A 22,235-nucleotide genomic window follows, 5' to 3' on the forward strand; every position below is an offset into this window, starting at 1 on the left:
AGCCATATAAGAAAGTATCATCATAGTGACGCCATTTAGACGCGGGGAGACTTAAAGAAATAAAACAAACGTACAAAATAACTTTGTTATTTTTAATTTAAGCATAAATACGGAAATTAATATGATAATTCTCATTTTTCAGCGCTACCAAACTGGCAAATGTTAGTGGTATTCCTATAAGTGCGTATGGAAAATGGTAACATAAAAATTGTTTACATTTACAATAATTAAATACTTCATAATATTATTTTACTGACTGACACACTACATATATAACATATCGTAACTATAAATAGTGACACAATGACGTCGTGAGTGGGCCGTAATTTGTATCTGGCGCGCTAATATGATCATATCGGCTCTACTCTACTAGTAAGGGCGGTTTTTCATATCTTGAAAGAATCGGATCACGCGGCTTCAGCCAAACAATATGGCGTTCACATTCAGTCTTAGTCAACGGTGATAATAAAAAAGCCACATGTATTAACGAAATAATCAAACACAGTTGTGATAATTAAAATATCAATTGCAACTGAAACTGTATTGCATATTCAAGGTGCATGATCAACGGGGTTTTCTGGGGTTTACACACGGGCTGGACAGAATGTAAACACACCGCAAAAACTTAAATTTTGCAAATATCTCAAATATTGAAATAGTTAGTGCATACCAAACAGCTTTTCTTGCAGTTTGTGCCAATATCTTCAGATTTAATAATAAATCCTTTAATACGTCTGATATCGTAACCAAATTTTTTACGCTGCGTTCTGCATAACTGTGTAGATGACTGCTGTTTACATCGAATGTTTGGCCAAGAACATAGGCTTATTAAATAAAAACATTCTGACGTATTTCACATTGCCATAAGCAGCATAAAAACTGTCTTTTATGAACTAGTTTTCTTAAGAAAAATTGTTTGGTTTTTCAATTACCGAGGCTACATTATAAGAACCTGCTTTGTCCCAGCTCTGTTACAACCCGTTTTGTAATAAAAACCCGAATTGTAATAATTATTACAAAGTGGGTTGCAATGCATTATTACATTTCGGGTCGACAGTAACAACCAGTTTTGTAATAAAAACCCGAAATGTAATACATATTATCATGTCCATTAAATCAGAGATACAGACTTTTTTAGAAGTTATTTTCATCTTTAAAATAGTTTTAGAGTAGGTATTGACTGTTCCCCCGACCTTTGTTCTTATAGACTCCATCAACAAATCATGAATGTAATAATTTATTACAAAGTGTGTTGCGATGCATTGTTACATTTCGGGTCGACAGTAACAACCCGTTTTGTAATAAAAACGTAAAATGTAATAAATATTATCATGTCCATTAAATCAGAGATACAGACTTTTTTAGAAGTTATTTTCATCTTTAAATTAGTTTTAGAGTAGGTATTGACTGTTCCCCCGACCTTTGTTCTTATAGACTCCATCAACAAATCATGAATGTAATAATTTATTACAAAGTGTGTTGCGATGCATTGTTACATTTCGGGTTGACAGTAACAACCCGTTTTGTAATAAAAACCCGAAATGTAATAAATTGTATCTTGTCCATTAAATCAGAGATACAGACTTTTTTAGAAGTTATTTGCATGTTTAAATTAGTTTTAGAGTAGGTATTGACTGTTCCCCCGACCTTTGTTCTTATAGACTCCATCCACAAATCATGAATATAATAATTTATTACAAAGTGGGTTGCGATGCATTATTACACTTCGGGTCGAGAGTAACAACCCGTTTTGTTATAAAAACCCGAAATGTAATAAATTTTATCATGTCCATTAAATCAGAGATACAGACTTTTTTAGAAGTTATTTTCATGTTTAAATTAGTTTTAGAGTAGGTATTGACTGTTCCCCCGACCTTTGTTCTTATAGACTCCATCAACAAATCATGAATGTAATAATTTATTACAAAGTTGGTTGCGATGTATTATTACATTTCGGGTTGACAGTAACAACCCGTTTTGTAATAAAAACCCGAAATGTAATAAATTGTACCATGTCCGATAAAGTCCGAGATACAGTCTTGTTTAAAGTTATTTTCAATTTTAAATTAGTATTAGAGTAGGTATTGACAAGACCTTTCCAGACCTTAGTTCTAATATTTGTTCATCAAGTCGGTCCTTTATATTGCAATTGCATAACTTACCTCAGGATAATGAAACACATTTACATGTCATAATTGAAAACTAAAATTTACGCTCGATGTGTAGCAAGTAACGACGTTAATAAAAACATAGCAGTAACCTCGAATACATGTATCTGAAAGTAACAGGCAATTAGTACTACGTTAAGAATTGAAGTTTGAAAGATGCCTTCAGTGTGCAACTCATAGAAATTCACGTCAAGGAAAACGTAACAATGCAAAAATTAAACAATTAATTATCATATAATCAATTGGTACCACCGATTGGAATTATTCGCTAGTCAATTCGCGACAACCTCGTGTAATCAATAGCTTTAAATAATATTTTATTAATATCGCTGTATTAAAACTTTGATATTTACAACCTTATATGTTTTTTGTTCAACTTAACCTTAGTAAAAATTAACAACCATGTTTGTTTGATTAAGTCCCTGCTTTTGCTGAATCAAGGATAATAATAATATAACATCCTAACATTTAATCAGTGTTCATAATTATTTTTATAATGCAGACGCATGTATAATTATGCAATTAGAGTAACATGTGAAGTTTACACGAGACCGACTGTATACATAACTGAATGTCCACTGGCCCGACGTAATGTTTCACTAGACCTGAACAGTCAGTCTAGTAGTCATGGCGTCTGTTTTAGTACTATATGTTCAATAAAACATATGAGCCGCGCTATGTGAAAAGGGGGTTTAATGCATGTGCGTAAAGTGCCTAAACTTGATATTTGCTAAGAAGATACTTTTTTGAAACGAATAATATCATAAAGGCGCAAAGTGTCGTCCCTTATTAGCATGTGTGGACTGCACAAGCTAATCTGGGACGGCACTTTACGCACATGCATTTAACAGCTTTTTACAGAGCAAGGCCCATTTCTATTGTATGTGAACCGCTAAGTAGCTAAGCTTACTCAAACAGGAAGATCAATTCATTAGTCTTCTACATATGTCAGTGTCAAATAAACAGTATTATATATATTTAACTCAATTTTAAATAAAAATATCATACTAAAAGGATAGAACTCGAATAAATCGAATGAATATTTATTTTAAAAGTTAACTAGTCCATAACTTATGCTCTATGGAGAAGTCAATTAGGGGAAGGTATCTGTTTTATTAACGTTATACACAAAAGAAGGCCTCATATTTTCTCAGGCGGGTTAAGATAATACAAATATATTCATGATAATAAATTAATTTAATTTTGTGTACGAATTAATGTGTTTTCACAGTAATTATCCACATTTTTTTTTAATTGGTTGTGTTTAACTAAGATGATCCACAGTGGAACACGCATTCTAGAATATTAAAAATAATACTTAATTAATTATACTTAATTATTAACATACTATTCTGTTTCTTATGAAATGGTTTTGGTACCTTTGACGCAGTAGTGGAAACTGTGGGTCTATTATAATATACCGATACTGACGTTTCATATCGGAAGAACATTTATTATTATACAATACACGTAGTATAAATATAAGTTGTTAATTTTTGTATGTCTAATAAAACAGATACAATAATAAGTGAATCTTATTAACTATGATTATTATTTCCTTTTGCCTACTGTTAAAAATATTAAGGTGATCGAATGACTGTATTGGATAGAGTAAAAGTAATCAACTTGTGCGATTATTTTATATTATGCTGACTATTTGTAATGAAGAAGATCACTTCTTTGTATGATTTTCAAAATTTGAAAATGTAATTGTATTGTTATCATTATCAATTAGAATATTCTAAAGGTAATTGTTGTGTTATCATTATCAATTAGAATATTCAATTCACATAAAAGAGATAGCAAACATATGTTTAACGCTAAATTATTAAATAAATCTACTCATTATTTTTTGTAATTTAAGCATAAGCATTACGTAATAATGTTACTTTACTAAGTCTGTGTAATTGAACAATTTTGAAATTTTTAATTGTATCCAGCATTGAAAATATAATCGATCATTTAAAGGCCCTATAAAGGTGACGATCCGTAATTATTTACCGATTTTTAAATATTTTTTTCATATTTTATTTATAAAGGTTATCAAAAAACAATATATACACGCTATGGGACATTACCATAAAAATGAGCAATACAACTTGTTTTGAGCTCAAAATACAGTGTCCTCCAAGTCAATCGTGTTTACAAACAATCAGTTTATTTACATCGCTGTTTACTCGGGAAAGTGAAAGTGACTCAGGTCACCCAAAATATATCGTTGATTTTCAACGTTTTCCGTTATCACTCACAAAGTAGGTCTCTTCTAAATGGTTAAAACGTTTGTAGTGATCTAATTAGTTACTTTCTGCTGGTAAAATGTTGTTTAAAGTAGAATTAAAATGGAATTTTATTTCGGCTATTTTAAGCATACGTCACCGCTTTGAGGCCACACATCACGTTACTTGCAAAGTTGTAAACATTTCATCCACATATGAAACGGTTATATCTTCCATAATTCTTGGCAACGTTGCACCTAAGCTGTGTTATTAGCATTTTTTTATGCAAGAGTAACTGAAATCCGGTAAAAATTAGACCAGTTTATATGCATAATAATCAGATTTGTAACCTTTATAGGGCCTTTAAACAATGAGAACTTTTTTGTAAATGAAATTCACCACCGAAATTACATATTTATTATGTAAATAACTTATTGATTCTATTATTTGAATGATTTTGACATGTTTTTTTTTTCTTTTTTGTTTTACTCACTATTTGTATTCAATATTTTGTGTTGTACTTCTCAAATACATGTACCATGTCTTTGCTATCTCAAACACGTACTGTGTATAGGCTATTAATTTGCAATAAGCTATTTAATGCCGAATAAATGTTATGTTATGTTATGTTATTTTGAACATAGAATTTACTAAAAAGGCCTATTAACAGATTTTGGCATGTTTTGAATGTTTAAATGCTTTATAATGATTAATGTAAACATTGGATCGAAAAAGCTCCAGTAAAAAATCAAGAATAAAATGAAAAAAAGGAAAAAAAGTAGCCCTCATTAGGGCTCGAACCAGTGACCCCCGGAGTCCTGGAGTAAAAACCAATTACACCGCTCGGCCATCCTGCCAAGTATGTATGAGTGACGTATTTTATACTTTATATAAGCAATCTTCGTATTTCACAAAAGTAAACGACAACAACAGAACTCTCCAAATTATTAAATCGTTTCGCGTTGAATATAATTTTCAGGTTTTTAAATCGTCAAAAGATGCATATAATGGCTATATTATACCATGGTAAATGTTCAGTATTACTGTTTCCTCACAAATATCATAACTAAAACGAAAATGTGCGAATCTGAAACAACTTTTTTTCAATTTTGTCAATTTACCAAAACGTGAAAAGATCCCTTTAAGCAACAAAACCACATCAATGGCAAATTTATCTGTCTTGAAATATATAACGAACTTTTCATATACTAGTATGTCCACTTCAATTATTTTGAATGTGAAAAATTGACAAATAGAACGACCTTTTTATACCCGCCCAAACGAAGTTTAGGGGGGGGGGGGGGTATATAGGAGTGAACTTGTCTGTTGTCTGTCTGTTGGTCTATTTGTCTGTCGGTCTGTCCTAAAGCGTTTAAAAGGGCTGTAAAACAAAAACTAACATACTTGTTAATAAATTAATTGTATTCACTAAAATATAGCTCGAAAAACACTTATTCCACTGATCGGTTGTGTACGTTATTAGCCGGGGTGTTGATGTGTACGTTGGCCGGGGTGTTGGTGTGTACGTTGGCCGGCGTGTTGGTGTGTACGTTGGCCGGAGTGTTGGTGTGTACGTTGGCCGGCGTGTTGGTGTTTACGTTGGCCGGGGTGTTGGTATGTACGTTGGCCGAAGTGTTGGTGTGTACGTTGGACGGGGTGTTGGTGTGTACGTTTGCCGGGGTGTCGGTGTGTACGCTTGCCGGGGTGTTGATGTGTACGTTGGCCGGGGTGTTGATGTGTACGTTGGTCGGGGTGTTGGTGTGTACGTTGGCCGGGGTGTTGGTGTGTACGTTGGCCGGGGTGTTGGTGTGTACGTTGATTAAGTATATTGTAACCTAAACACAATGATAACGAGCAGGTGATTTAAATAGTTTATCTTGAATGCTCTGAGCTTTAATAAGTACATACGAGCGACGCGAAGAGTCAATAGCTGGGAGTTGTATTATTGCAACTAGTGATATAGGTACAAAGTCCTCAAATACGCCCCGTTTTATTGAGCAGAACGTATGCAGGCAAGGATTTTTTTAGTTTGATGTAAATTTACAGGTAAGAACGGGTTAATTATTTTGTTCTACAAGTATCCATAGTGCATTTACGTGTTTACTTATATTTAGAAAATGAGCACTGGCTGATTACAGACGACAATTTACTTACTTTGATTTGAACATTCCGTTTACACTTTTAGAAGTTAGTATACACTGTGTATTCGACGTAAAATTAAGTCGAAGATTCGTAGGCTATCATATGAATTATAAGGCTATTGTCGTGTATATATTATGGTTTATACAGTGCCCCAGGTAATTATTTGGGAACTGGGGTTTTCACCCATTGATTTTGAAAAATAGGAGGATTTCATTCTTGAAATAGGGTGAAATAAGTTATATAAGTGCATACCTTGAAGTCATTGCTGCTTAACTTCTGTTGAAGCTGCACAATTGTATTGATTTAATAAAACTGTCAAATATCATAATTAACTTAAATAAACTGATGTTTCATAACATCTTTAATCCTTGATATACACTTTAAATTTAAAAAATACCCTGATGTTAACTGATATCTTTGTAACTGTCAACTGATATTTTGCGCAACAATCGCGGACGTCTTTCTACCTCTCTTAGACATTTTTTTTATTTTTCGCATCGTAATAGAAACTGAAAGTACAAATATATGCACAATGAGCGACGAATTAAGTCAGATTGAAAACGCATGTATGTCCTCGTAAATAATTTGGACAGTCGCTATATTTAAATATGAAAATATTTTCGCAGATCGTTTGAATAACTTTTACTGTCATCCCGATATGTAATAATGCATCGCAACCCACCAAGTAATAATTTATTACATTTATGTTTGTTTGATGAAATGTATAAGAACGAAGGTCGGGTGAACAGTCAATTCCTACTCAAAATTGTTTTTAAACATGAAACAATATTCTAACAAATCTATATCTCGGACTTTATCGGACATCGGACAATTTATAACATTTCGGGGTTTTATTACATAACGGGTTGTTACTGTCAAACCGAAATGTAATAAGGTATCGCAAACCACTTTGTAATAAATTAGTACATTCCTGATTTGTTAATGGAGTCTATAAGAACAAAGGTCGGGGGTAATTGTCAATACCTTCTCTAAAACTTATGTTAATTTGAAAATAACTTCTAAAAAAGTCTGAATCTCTGATTTAATGGACATGATACAATTTATTACATTTCGGGTTTTTATTACAAAACGGGTTGTTACTGTCAACCCGAAATGTAACAATGCATCGCAACCCACTTTATAAAAAATAGAACATTCATGATTTATTGATGGAGACTACAAGAACAAAGGTCGGGGGAAGTGTCAATACCTGCTCTAAAACTTATGTTAACTTGAAAATAACTTCAAAAATGACTGTTTCTTAGACTTTTTCTGACTTAGTTACATTTATTACAATTCGGGTTTTATTACAAAACGGGTTGTTACTATCAGCCCGAAATGTAATAATGCATCGCAATCCACTTTGTAATAAATTATTACATTCATGATTTGTTGATGGAGTCTATAAGAACAAAGGTCGGGGGAACAGTCAATACCTACTCTAAAACTAATTTTAACATAAAAATAACTTCTAAAAAAGTCTGTTTCTCTGATTTCATGGACATGATAATATTTATTACATTTCGGGTTTTTATTACAAAACGGGTTGTTACTGTCGACCCGAAGTGTAATAATGCATTGCAACCCACTTTGTAATAAAGTATTACATTCATGATTTGTTGATGGAGTCTATAAGAACAAAGGTCGGGGGAACAGTCAATACCTACTCTTAAACTAATTTAAACATGAAAATAACTTCTAAAAAAGTCTGTATCTCTGATTTAATGGACATGATAATATTTATTACATTTCGGGTTTTTATTACAAAACGGGTTGTTACTCTCGACCCGAAGTGTAATAATGCATCGCAACCCACTTTGTAATAAATTATTACATTCATGATTTGTTGATGGAGTCTATAAGATCAAAGGTCGGGGGAACAGTCAATGCCTACTCTAAAACTAATTTAAACATGAAAATAACTTCTAAAAAAGTCTGTATCTCTGATTTAATGGACATGATAAAATTTATTACATTTCGGGTTTTTATTACAAAACGGGTTGTTACTGTCGACCCGAAATGTAATAATGCATCGCAACCCACTTTGTAATAAATTATTACATTCATGATTTGTTGATGAAGTCTATAAGAACAAAGGTCGGGGGAACAGTCAATACCTACTCTAAAACTAATTTAAATATGAAAATAACTTCTAAAAAAGTCTGTATCTCTGATTTAATGGACATGATACAATTTATTACATTTCGGGTTTTTATTACAAAACGGGTTGTTACTGTCGACCCGAAATATAATAATGCCTCGCAACCCACTTTGTAATAAATTATTACATTCATGATTTGTTGATAGAGTCTATAAGAACAAAGTTCGGGTGAATACCTACCCTAAATACCTACTCTAAATACCTACACTAAAAAGTGTCAATACCTACTTTAAAACTAATTTAAACTTGAAAATGAATTTAAACAAGAATGTACCTGGGACTTTATCGAACATGGTACAATTGATTACATTTCGGGGTTTTATTACAAAACGGGTTGTTACTCTCGACCCGAAATGTAATAATGCATCGCAACCCACTTTGTTATAAATTATTGCATTCATGATTTGTTGATGGAGTCTATAAGAACAAAGGTCGGAGGAACATTCAATACCTACTCTAAAACTAATTTAAACATGAAAATAACTTCTAAAAATGTCGGTATCTCTGATTTTATGGACATGATACAGTTTATTACATTTCGGGTTTTTATTACAAAACGGGTTGTTACTCTCGACCCGAAATGTAATAATGCATCGCAACCCACTTTGTAATAAATTATTACATTCATGATTTGTTGATGGAGTCTATAAGAACAAAGGTCGGGGGAACAGTCAATACCTACTCTAAAACTAATTTAAACATGAAAATAAGTTCTAAAAAAGTCTGTATCTCTGATTTAATGGACATGATAAAATGTTTTACATTTCGGGTTTTTATTACAAAACGGGTTGTTACTGTCGACCCGAAATGTAATAATGCATCACAACCCACTTTGTAATAAATTATTACATTCATGATTTGTTGATGGAGTCTATAAGAACAAAGGTCAGGGGAACAGTCAATACCTACTCTAAAACTAATTTAAACATGAAAATAACTTCTAAAAAAGTCTGTATCTCTGATTTAATGGTCATGATAAAATTTATTACATTTCGGGTTTTTATTACAAAACGGGTTGTTACTGTCGACCCGAAATGTAATTATGCATTGCAACCCACTTTGTAATAAATTATTACATTCATGATTTGTTGATGAAGTCTATAAGAACAAAGGTCGGGGGAACAGTCAATACCTACTCTAAAACTAATTTAAACATGAAAATAAGTTTCTTAAAAAGTCTGTATCTCTGATTTAATGGACATGATAACATTTATTACATTTAGGGTTTTTATTACAAAACGGGTTGTTACTCTCGACCCGAAATGTTATAATGCATCGCAATCCACTTTGTAATAAATTATTACATTCATGATTTGTTGATGGAGTCTATAAGAACAAAGGTCGGGGGAACAGTCAATACCTACTCTAAAACTAATTTAAACATGAAAATAAGTTTCTTAAAAAGTCTGTATCTCTGATTTAATGGACATGATAACATTTATTACATTTAGGGTTTTTATTACAAAACGGGTTGTTACTCTCGACCCGAAATGTTATAATGCATCGCAATCCACTTTGTAATAAATTATTACATTCATGATTTGCTGATGGAGTCTATAAGAACAAAGGTCGGGGGAATACCTACCCTAAATACCTACTCTTAATACCTACTCTAAACAGTGTCAATACCTACTCTTAATACCTACCCTAAACAGTGTCAATACCTACTCTTAATACCTACCCTAAACAGTGTCAATACCTACGCTAAAACTAATTTAAACTTGAAAATGAATTTAAACAAATCTGTATCTGGGACTTGATCGAACATGGTACAATTGATTACATTTCGGGTTTTTATTACAAAACGGGTTGTTACTCTCGATCCGAAATGTAATAATGCATCGCAACCCACTTTATTACATTCATGATTTGTTGATGGAGTCTATAAGAAAAAAGGTCGGGGGAACTGTCAATACCTACTCTAAAACTAATTTAAGCATGAAAACTTCTAAAAAAGTCTGTATCTCTGATTTAATGGACATGATAAAATTTATTACATTTTGGGTTTTTTATTACAAAACGGGTTGTTACTGTCGACCCCAAATGTAATAATGCATCGCAACCCACTTTGTAATAATTATTACAATTCGGGTTTTTATTACAAAACGGGTTGTAACACAGCTCTCCTACCTAATTGAATTACTCGACTCATGAAAGTTTGGACACATTTTGTATTATATCAGCAATTTCCAGTTACGTATTTATTTTATTTTCTGAAATGTATACAATATGATGCGGTCTTGTGCTATGGGGAAAAGCGGACTGCCTGGAGAAAACCACAGCATTGTTGTAAAAATATTTAGTGCATAACAGACAGCATTTCTTGCAGTTTGTGCCGATATATTCAGATTTAAAAATAAATAAATAAATAATTTTTTGAAAAGCGTGGGGATATTGTGGTTATCTCCGCCGTCCGTCTGTCCGTCTGTCTGTCCGTCCGTCTGTCTGTCCGTCCTGGCCTATATCTCCTCCTACGCTATAAGCACTAGGACCTTGGAACTTACACACATGGTAGCTATGAGCATATGTGCGACCCTGCACTATTTGGAATTTTGATCTGACCCGTAGATCAAAAGTTATGGGGGTTGGGGTGGGGCCGGGTCAGAGATTTTCACTCGTTTTTATGCCCCCGGTATGGTGAATTGGCCATAACTTTTGCAATATTGAAGCAACTTGATATTTGGCATGCAAGTGTATCTCATGGAGCTGCACATTTTGAGTGGTTGTCACGTAATTACACATTGTTCGTTGATAACACACAGTAACAACCAAAGTTCATTTCTGATTTCATCGAGATTTATTACTGTCGAATATTTCTTTTAACACAACGCTTGCTAATGTACACGAAATACAATTTTACAGCGCGGCAGCCAACATGGCCGCCACGTCAAGAAGACGTGACAACTCTCCAAGTTCTTTTCAAATCTAACCGCAGATTCCTCTTTCTACTAACTAAAACACTGCATTTTATCCCCAGGTTAATTTACATAAAATCTACTTGTAATTTTCATTGGTCACCAAGGTCCGGGCTTATTACGGATTGGTTGACTTATTAGAATGTACTAGAAGGAACAATCTATTCATGTATTTACTTGCTTGCCAAATGCACTAAAATCTAATCAATTTATATTGGTATAGAGTATTTGTCAGTGCTATAACTTGTGTATCCTTTGCAAATAAGGCTTTTCGGTGACCCTTTCATCTGTGCTGTTTCGATGACCATGTGTGGGTACTATTAATCTCGTGTCTATATACTGACCCTGAACTCATTGTTAAGTATATGGTCCTTCGATTCTTTTATCTAAATGACTTTTTATTTTATTGATCCCAATTATACCCCACCCTGGGTGTAAACGTATTTGTGTTCTTACTTGAAATAAATCTTAAATCAGGTCTTAGTTTATGCAAATATCTCCCCAAAATGTATTATTAAATTCTCAAACTTCATCTTAACATTGCATATACATATTATTGAAATATCCCCTTATTAATTTCCATCATAAGAATAAACTCATTAGAATAAACGATATGTTATAAGCTGTTACATGACATGTTGAAGGTCAAGGTCAAGGTCATCCTTCAAGGTCAAAGGTAAAAAACAAATCCAAGGGAAGTAATTAGCTTTAAAGGAAGGTAAGTATTGAACCTGCCAAATGATAAAAAAAATAGATGAAAGCGGAGTAGGAGTGGGCATTGTGTTTCTGACAAACTCAAAGGTCAAAAAAACAAATCCAAGGGAAGTAATCATCTTTAAAGGGAGGTTAGTAATGAACCTGCCAAATGATTTTTTTTAATAAATCAAAGCGGCGCAGGAGGGGGCTTTGTGTATCTGACAAACACATCTCTTGTTTTATGTTATTTTACATTAACTTCTTCAATTCTACATCGATTCACTTCTAATTGATACTGAACATCTGATATGACAATACGGTCAATCTCAACTATGCATGACCCCATTACAAACCCTGGGGATGCTCCCTGGGTCAAACATGCGGCGTGGGGATACGCGTCGGCCTCTGTCGCGCCATTTCTAGTTTTGAATGTATACATTAAATTCTATAAAATTGACAGTTTTTATTTTGGATTTAATTTATTTAAACATATAACTGAAAAGATTACCATTTACATATTTTTGTTGAAAGACCAACTTGGAATAAATTCTAATTATAATATTTATTTCATTATTTTAATTAATTGTGTTATCTAAGAAATGCATAAGTACTAAAAAATTTCCCTTGATCAGTGTACACATGAAGTTGTCAACTTAAATTGCATATAATTATGAGACAATACATTGGCAAGCACAATGCCTATTTAATTTAAAATTCTGCACTTTAAACTGTAAACCTGTATGTTTGTATATGATTTGTAAGTGGTTCAGAAAATATCATTTTAGCCAACATATGTTTCAAGAGATGTTAAAATTCCTACATGTTAAATTCTAATACGGTTTGACGATTCGGTGTCCAGTCCCTTAAAAATGCTCAATTTATTTACACATTATTATAACTTTCAGAGCCATGTACATGTACTAGCATTATCTTTTAAAACATACACAATTATTTTATGCATTCACTGTTGGCTTTTGCCAGTTAACTGTCTGCAACGTTTTAATAAGAATTTACATTCCAGACTACGAATTAATTATTAAAGATACTCATTATTTAATGATTTATGATGGCTTTTACAATCATTTCAGTTTAAACATAGACCTGATAGATAAATATCTCGACTTCGACTCCCCTAAGTCCTGGGTGTCAAATAATTTGAACAATATGATGTTTTAAAAAGAGAATTGCTCGCATCACATTTGCAGACATTATTATTACATTCTATACATATGTACTTAAGTGTATGGAACCTATTTGGAGAAAGGATACTGCTTGTTTGTTGTATATCATGCGATTGTCTGTTAAAATTGTCCTATATTGGAAACATCGTTGGAGCCATGACTCGTCTCTGTCCCCGGTATTTCCTGTAGCGCCCATGGTAGTACGAGTAGCCGCCGGCGCCCCATCGATTTCGGTAGCAGTTTTCGGCGCTGTGATTTCGCAGTCCACATACCGTGAATTTGTTTCCCTGTTGCCATCGCGATCTGTTAGTAAACGAAGCAATTTGGGGATGTTCGTTCACACTTCTCTTTCCCGTCCCGTGCCTTGTTATTGGTAGTTGTTGATTTATGGCTGTAACAAGAGCACCAGTGCCTTTTGCATTGAGATGAATGCCGTCTCGATGGTAGTCATGGCGGGCTGTGTTCCAATTGCCAAATACAAACGCCTGATGACAATCAATGATGCGTGCGTTCATGTCTTCTCCAGTCCGCTTTAATAATTCATTGAGTGGAAGTACGTCTGTGTCTAAGCGTGGACAAACGGTACACAAATATACTGCGCACGATTCCGATTTTCTTCTTATGTCCATGATTAGAGATTTCACGTCATTGTAGAGCGTCGATCGAGCAGAACCGGAAGCAACATCATTTCCCCCAGCATAAACAACGATGTTATTGTATTTCGTAGCGATTTCTCTACTCATTTGACTGGATTTCATGAAGTTTTTTTTCCTGGGCAAGTAAGAACATCTACGTCCGTCTTCAAGCCAGACTTGTTTACCCCTTTCAAGATGGAGTCTCCTATGATTAGCGTCTGTCTGGTTACTGTTTGGCTGGATCTTTGATCTTTATTTGGTGTTTTTTGTATTTCAGAAACCACTGAGGAGCTGTCATTTGTATTTTCATTATTGGAACTTTGATCTTTATTCTGCGTAGAATTAGTCTTCGGAACATTGGAAGAGCTGTTATTTGAAATTTCTTCATACGATCTTGTGGGAGTTTCCATGAATTTATTTAGCGATATTTCAGATTTTGTTTGTTGCGTTAAAATTTTAGACATCTGGTTTTTAATTGATTCAGAGAAGGATTGCCTTCGTTTTAGAAGTCCCTCGTTCAGGTTCCACATTTGCGTTTTAACAGATTCTGAATATGAAGAAACATCTTTAAAATTATTTTTCATGTCACTACAGCACAAAGTGTGTTGATGTTTTAAACCACATACAATATCTTTTATTTCAGCGAGTTGCGTTGAGGTCTGTAGTATGTGTTCCCGCATTTCACTTTTGATCTCATTTTTTCACTTGAAATTGATTTAATAAAATCATTCAATATCTCATGGATATACGAATTTGTGTCTTTATCAATTCGACGAGCATGCTTTTCTTTTCGTACTGACTGAACTGATTTATTGAGGCGACGTAATTCTTCATGGCTATCAGATTCATTTTCATGTTGATTCTCCGAAAGTTTAGATTCATTTTTGCTTATTAACATCAAAAGATTTTTGAAGGAATTGTTTACATCAGTTGTTGTTGTTTTGTCATTTACTAATCTATCTTCTATATTTTTTAACATAACTGGCAGGTGAATTGCCGTGAACTGATGAGCGTTTATCCCGTTGAGTAAACAAGAACTCTTTGTGTGATACAAGTTTAACGTATAAATACCCTGTCGACCAGAACTTAGCTTGTATTGCGTTTCAACAAGATTTCCCTGTCTGTCGTGAACCGGAACTTTGCAGCATTTATACTGAAGAGTGTTATTGGTGAAAAATTGATCGGCCGCAATCTTGAAAAGTTCGTACATACCCGTGTTAAGTAAAAGACGGAAACCTCCACCTGTCTCGTATATAATAACATCTTCTTGATCGGTGGAATCCAACTTCTTTTGCAGTGACTTCTTCAAATTTAGCGTGTAATCCACAAAAACCGCGACGCCATCCGTAACATTTTTTAAGTCCGCGGATGCCGCTGTCCCAGTGAAAGGCACAATATCACTCATGTTACGTCTTTTACTATTGTCCAAACTCCACAAGATTACATCGTTTTATCGACTTTTTTCCAGAGATTCTGTTTTTGTACTGCTTAAATATGTTTTTTTAACCAGACAATTAAAAACATTTAAATACTTAATTTAAACGTAAGAGTTTCAAAAAGTTGTTTCAATGTTGTTACAATGTTTTGTGTTTCTGTACTAAATAAAGACATGCATGTTTTTTTGGTATTCCTAAAATAACATTGACATAATGAGGTTATTTTGATGTAATTTTCGATGCCTTTCTATTGCAGTATGAAATGAAACACTTAAGAACAATTCCCAATTTAAAAATAAAAATAAAATTTACTTTAAGATGCTTCTGGAATACCAACCCTGTGCATACCAAATACATTTATCTTACAAGATATAAGAAAATGGGGATTCTCCATTATACAAGTGGACTATCTAGACATTATTTCGATCTTTTTCCGTTCTCAGTTTTTCTTTAACAATACGCAAGAGCTATCCCTTCAGGTGATGAATACCCTGAAATGCGACATTCGACATTCCTATAAACTGTAAGTCATGGAATTTCATTTGGAAAATGTGACTTTTAAAGGACGTTTTGCAACTTCAACCATATGCATGGCGTCTAACTGATTACGTAACACCTGAGCGCCATACAAAATCATCATTAATATTTGTTACATCTCTCAAATTTCACATTGTGTGCAGCCGTGCAATTCAAACTTGGCAACAACTCCTGATCATCGTATTATTTTCACAAAATAATTTCTTTTCATATAACACATGACATGGAAACATGTGTCGATGTCGATGGATTGGACGCAAAAGTGACTTGTAGAATTGGGCCTTCACATCAGTCGGGCAGTTGTTGATGCTTCTTCGCAAAAAGAGAAGAAAGTTGTTGGCTTTTTGGAAACCTCATCAACATGGCTGTTCCAAAGCATTCATTCAGGAGGTGTGACCCCTTAGTACTTTTCACTTGTGACATTTGCGAGTTGATAGCTTGAAGATCGTTGATCCTCTTGATTGGATTCTGTTTTTGGTAAAGCTGATGGTGTCACATTTGGTGGGGTCTCATTGCATCTGGAATATGCTCTCACACCGTGTCAATGTTTTTTCCCAAGATTCTCTTGCATGATGTCTGAACGTTCAGTCGTTCGGATATTTTGATACAGTAGACTGTCGTCTACAAAGAGGCGTGTTATTCGTGGCGAAGGTTACTCTTCCTGGCATTTCGTTGTTTACAGTAGAAAGAGTAGGGGACCTATGACAGTGTCCCGGGGACCACCTAATAAGATAGGGCAGACGATGAAGTGTAACTTTCAACAAGGATTTCCTGGCTTCATTTTGATAAAACTTTTACTTCAATAAGGCATGTCAATGCGGATCCAATAGTGGCCCAGTCTGATTAAAAGGCGCTTGTGGGATACCTTTTTAAGGCTTTGCTTAATTTTGTGGAGCATCAATCTGATCAGCGTTGTCTAAGCTTGAAACAATGTCTTGTATGGTAAGTAAAAGTTAGCTTTCGAATGAACGCCTTTTTCTAAAACAATCTGACTGTCAGTGAGGATACCATGATGCTCCAGATGTTTCATGACCTGACTGTCGACAATATGCTCCATGGTCATGCAACAGACTGAGGTCATGAATAATTGCTTGTAATTCGCAGGAGCTATGCGAATGCCCTTCTTGAGTGAGCTTAGCATGATTTCAGTCATCAGTTATTCTACCTTGCGTGAGAGAGGTCTGAAACACTAGGGTCAGTGCAGAGGTTATTTCTCTGGCAAAGTCCTTTTAGGAATCTTAGTGGCAGTCAGCCTGGTCCTTGTGTCTTATGGGGGTTAAGGTCTAGCAAAAGTTTTTCATTCCGTTTTCGGTGACATCCAAGGGTTCTTCTAAAGTATATGTCTGAATCCTTGTTAGTGAGTTGGAGAGGGCTTCTTCGGTGAAGACACTGCTGCAATGTGTGTATAGGATATCTGCTTTGCTCTTTGAATCACTATGACCAACAACGTTGTTTTGAGGATTTGGAACCCGGCATCTCTAACTGCTGTTTAAAGAATACAGATTTTTGTGTGTTTTTTGTTGCGGTTACGAAGTCTCTCACATAGTTGTTGTTGTTGTTTTTCATTCCTGTTTTGTGTCTTTTGTGAGCTGCTTATATTTGGTTATGTCCCTAGTTGCAATAATCCAACTCCCAGCTATTGACCAGGAGGGTCGCGGCATATTCCATGTCAAGTCTTCCGCCCGAAATCTGGGCGGTAATTTTATCAGTAATATTAGTAACATAAACTATTTTCTGGCAAAAATAAACACATACAGATCATATATATATATATATATATATATATATATATATATATATATATATATATATATATATATATATATATATATATATATATATATATATATATATATATATCACTAATGCGCAAAATTAAAACAACTTACGTGATGAAGTGTGCTCGCATAATAATGATATTAATCGAATGTCAACGGTTCATGAAAAAGTTTTTGCAGTCGTAAAGCCGAGTATTCCAAATATTCCGAATTCGATTATAGCTAATTTTACAAAAAGCAACTGTAGTAAATGTGCTATTCGTGCAAGTATGATTACTTTTAAGGGACACGTACAGTTTTATGAAAAAGCATTCGTGGTTAAAGAAGAGTATTTTCTTGGTAACGGGATCGATTTCCATTGCTGTGTCGGACCAATACAAGGTGGGTTACGTTGTGAAACAAAAGTGAATACACTCTAAGATAAAAAATATAAAACAAGACTATTGCCAAGCAATATATGTCCCCTACCGGCTCCAACATTGTCATATTTGTTTTATGTTTGTTGCCATAGCAACCAGAATTTTTGACGTAGGACCACAATGAAATGACGTGCATAATGTCCATATTGCCATCTATCCATGTTTCAAATTTCATGAAAAATATGATGAACTTTTAAAGTTATCGCAGGATGCAGAAAAGTGTGACAGGCTGACGGACTGAGGGGCTGACAGACACACAGAGCGCAAACCATAAGTCCCCTCCGGTGAAACCGGTAGTTTACAATAAGCGTGTCTTTCTACAATGGTTACGTCATGCAAGCGAATTATTCGTGTATATTTATAAAACGTAATATCCTATATTTGTTTATCAATTACTTGCAACTATATATTGTGTTTTCTCGAATCGCTAAAGAAATACCAAAAGAAGTTTGATGAATAAATGATTATCTTGAACTACCGGAACATTGTGACTCAAATGAGCATACAGAGTTAACATGTTGGATGTTCAAATTAGAACTATGAATACGGACAGTTCTTTAAATACTATTGACTAAACCTAACCTGAGAGCAGCATTAATTATGTGGCCCTTTTTTAGTTTAATTCAAATTATAATTAAAGTGACTTGTTCAGAGATGTTCGTATTTTAAAAATATCTCATTACATAATTTAACTAACAAATAAATAATGGTTTGAATGGGCTTAACTGATTACATTTGCAAAAAAAAAACTAGTTAAATAATAAATTACCTAAACCGAGATTCTAACTAGGAATTCTGGAAGCAAACTATTCCGTCATTCATGCTTTATTATTAGTAAGCAAAACATAAACGCTGTCATTAGTCTACATATTTTCCAACTAATCGAGGAAAAGTGTTACAAACGCTTTATTATTTAAACTGATTTCGAATGATAATTATCCATTATTGAACCAATATTTTAAACATTTTTCATTGTCAGGATTGTTATTTTGCTTGTTTAATCATGGTGTATACATTTTTTGAATATCTGACAATTATTTTTAACAATATTCATTTTACCAAACTTTGAACAAGTCCGCTTAATGATTTAGTCGGTGGGGCAATATCCTATCGAAAGATAACCTATGACAAGCGGTTCGACGCAAAATCCCAAGAAACTAGGTTTCTCATGAGAACCTAGGTTCTTTAGCGTAAACTAAGGTTTTCAAATGAGAACCTAGGTTCTCATGAAAACCTAGGTTCTCATGAAAAACCTGGTTTCTTGGGATTTCATAAACCTAGTTTCTCAGGAGAACCTAGTTTCTCATGAGAACCTAGGTTATAATGAAAAACCTGGTTTCTTGGGATTTCATAAACCTAGTTTCTCATGAGAACCTAGGTACTCAGGAAAAACCTAGGTTCTCATGAAAAACCTGGTTTCTTGGGATTTCATAATATATAACTGTCAACCGTGCGCAGAGACGTGTCCAACTTGCGGGGCCTTTACTAAAAACCCTCTTGTTGTTCAGGGTTTGATCCCAGAATCCCTCGGACACATACTTGTTCCGCCTAGAATGCCACCACAGGACAAAAATAAACCGAAAACAATTACAGCAGGGCGCATTTTAACGGGAGAGGAAATGTTAAAAGGACTAGTGGTATTAATAAGGCGTTTCTAATGCGTTTCCGAATGGGCCACATAATTATATTCGTTGGTTTGTATGCCAGTCCGTCGCGGTTTCCACGCTCATTTTCAGGATCTTTTGAACCGATGTGTATGATAATTAAAACTATAAATCAACCTAAGGTATCAAACGGAGATGCGCATATCGTTTTATCGTTCCAGTTTAATGAGTTCTGTATGACTTATTGCCCTTTAAATATTTCTGTACATATACAAGTATTCGTTTTTAATGAATAATTTGCAATGCATTTTGATATGTCAAGTTTAAAATTAGAACTAAAACCTATCTCAAAAATGTCTAAACTACCTGTGTACTTATCTGGTTAATATTTGTGACAACAGGCATAAGCCGTCGGTGACCGCCTCTTGTTCATATATACGACGTTTTCGTGCATGGGTGTTCTTGAGGAATGAAATTAGTAAAGAAATCGGTCGACATTGGTCTGAACACGTTAATAAAAAAATAAACTGTTTATGAAATAAATCTTAAATTGTAGATATTATTTTTATACTTAAAATTGAAACAAATTCAGATCAATCGTTACATAATTCATTGTTACAGCATTAAATAAGTTTCAGATATTCAGTTCCCTTGGTCAGGCCTCAAACGACTGTACGGTACAGTTTTCTATTTTAAGTATGTCTGTGATATATTAAGCAATCATAATGGTTTAAATAGAAGTTTACTCTCTATTGATAATGTGTAATAATGTATTATTCAATCTTAAGATATCGGCCCACACTGCAAGAAAAACGTATGCACTAAAGATATTGCAAACATATTTCAACAACTTGAGATATCTGCAAAAATAAAGTTCTTAACGGCGTGTTTTCATTCTGTCAAGCCCGTGTGTAATCATATGTGAACCTCATTGATCCTGCGCCCTGAATAATATGTGTCCCGTATTCCAAACGAGCAATTTCACGCCGCCCGACGCGTAATTCTTGAAACCTAGGTTCTCACGAGAACTTAGGTTCTCATGAGAACCTATGGTTCCCGAATGAAAACCAGTATTAAAGACGCGTAATTCTGGAAACCTAGGTTCTCATGAGAACCTGGGTTCTCATGAGAACCTATAGTTCCCAAATGAAAACCAGTAGTAAAGACGCGTAATTCTGGAAACCTAGGTTCTCATGTGACCTAGGTTCTCATGAGAACCTATGGTTCACGAATGAAAACCACGGATTTAGTATTAAAGATGCGTAATTCTGAAAACCTATGGTTCCCAAATGAAAACCACGGATTTAGTATTAACGACGCGTAATACTGGAAACCTAGGTTCTCATGAGAACCTAGGTTCTTATGAGAACCTAGGTTCTTATGAGAACTATGGTTTCCAAATCACGGATAATGGCAAGCAGTTCGACGCATAATCCCAAGAAACTAGGTTTTTCATGAAAACCTAGGTTCTCATTTGAAAACCTGTGCTCTGGAAGCCATGTGCAATCTTCAAGCGAGAACCTAGGTTCTCATTCTAAGAACCTAGGTTCCCATACTGGGAACCTAGGTTCTCATGAGAAACCTAGTTTCTTGGGATTATGCGTCGAACCGCTTGCCATAATAACCTATGGCAAGCGGTTCGACGCATAATCCCAAGAAACTAGGTTTCTCATGAGAACCTAGGTTCTCAGAATGAGAACCTAGGTTCTCAGAATGAGAACCTAGGTTCTCGCTTGAAGATTGCACATGGCGTCAAGAACCCAAGTTTTCAAATGAGAACCTAGGTTTTCATGAGAACCTAGGTTCTCATTTGAAAACCTAGGTTCTCATGAGAACCTAGGTTCTCATTTGAAAACCTAGGTTTTCATGAGAATCTAGGTTCTCAGAATGAGAACCTAGGTTCTCATGAAAAACCTAGTTTCTTGGGATTATGCGTCGAACTGCTTGCCATATCCGTGGTTTTCATTTGGGAACCATAGGTTCTCTGAGAACCTAGGTTCTCTGAGAACCTAGGTTTTCAGAGAACCTATGGTTCTCATGAGAACCTAGGTTCTCATTATGAGAACCAAGGTTCTCATAGAACCTAGGTTCTCATGAGAACCTAGGTTCTTTGAAAACCTAGGTTCTCATAGAACCTAGGTTCTCTGAAAACCTAGGTTCTCTGAAAACCTAGGTTCTTTGAGAACCTATGTTTTCAGAGAACCTAGGTTTTCAGAATTACGCGTCGGACGGCGTAAACTTGCTCGTTTTAATACGGGACACATATTATTCAGGGCGCAGGATCAATGGGGTTCACATATGATTACACACGGGCTGGACAGAATGAAAACACGCCGTTAAGAACTTG

General features: G+C 34.5%; 1 protein-coding gene across 5 annotated transcripts in view; it reads left to right on the plus strand.

The window, feature by feature from the left end:
* Positions 1–6,284: 6,284 nt before the first annotated feature.
* Positions 6,285–22,235, plus strand: part of LOC127837840 (uncharacterized) — a 41,835-nt gene continuing 25,884 nt past the window's right edge. For all 5 annotated transcript variants that reach the window (XM_052365228.1, XM_052365231.1, XM_052365232.1 and 2 more), the window contains exon 1: positions 6,285–6,430. The gene's annotated coding sequence lies outside the window, so the exon portion shown is untranslated. The remainder of the gene's footprint in view (positions 6,431–22,235) is intronic.

The sequence above is a fragment of the Dreissena polymorpha genome, chromosome 7, assembly GCF_020536995.1.
Source record: "Dreissena polymorpha isolate Duluth1 chromosome 7, UMN_Dpol_1.0, whole genome shotgun sequence".
Taxonomy (NCBI): Eukaryota; Metazoa; Mollusca; class Bivalvia; order Myida; family Dreissenidae; genus Dreissena; species Dreissena polymorpha.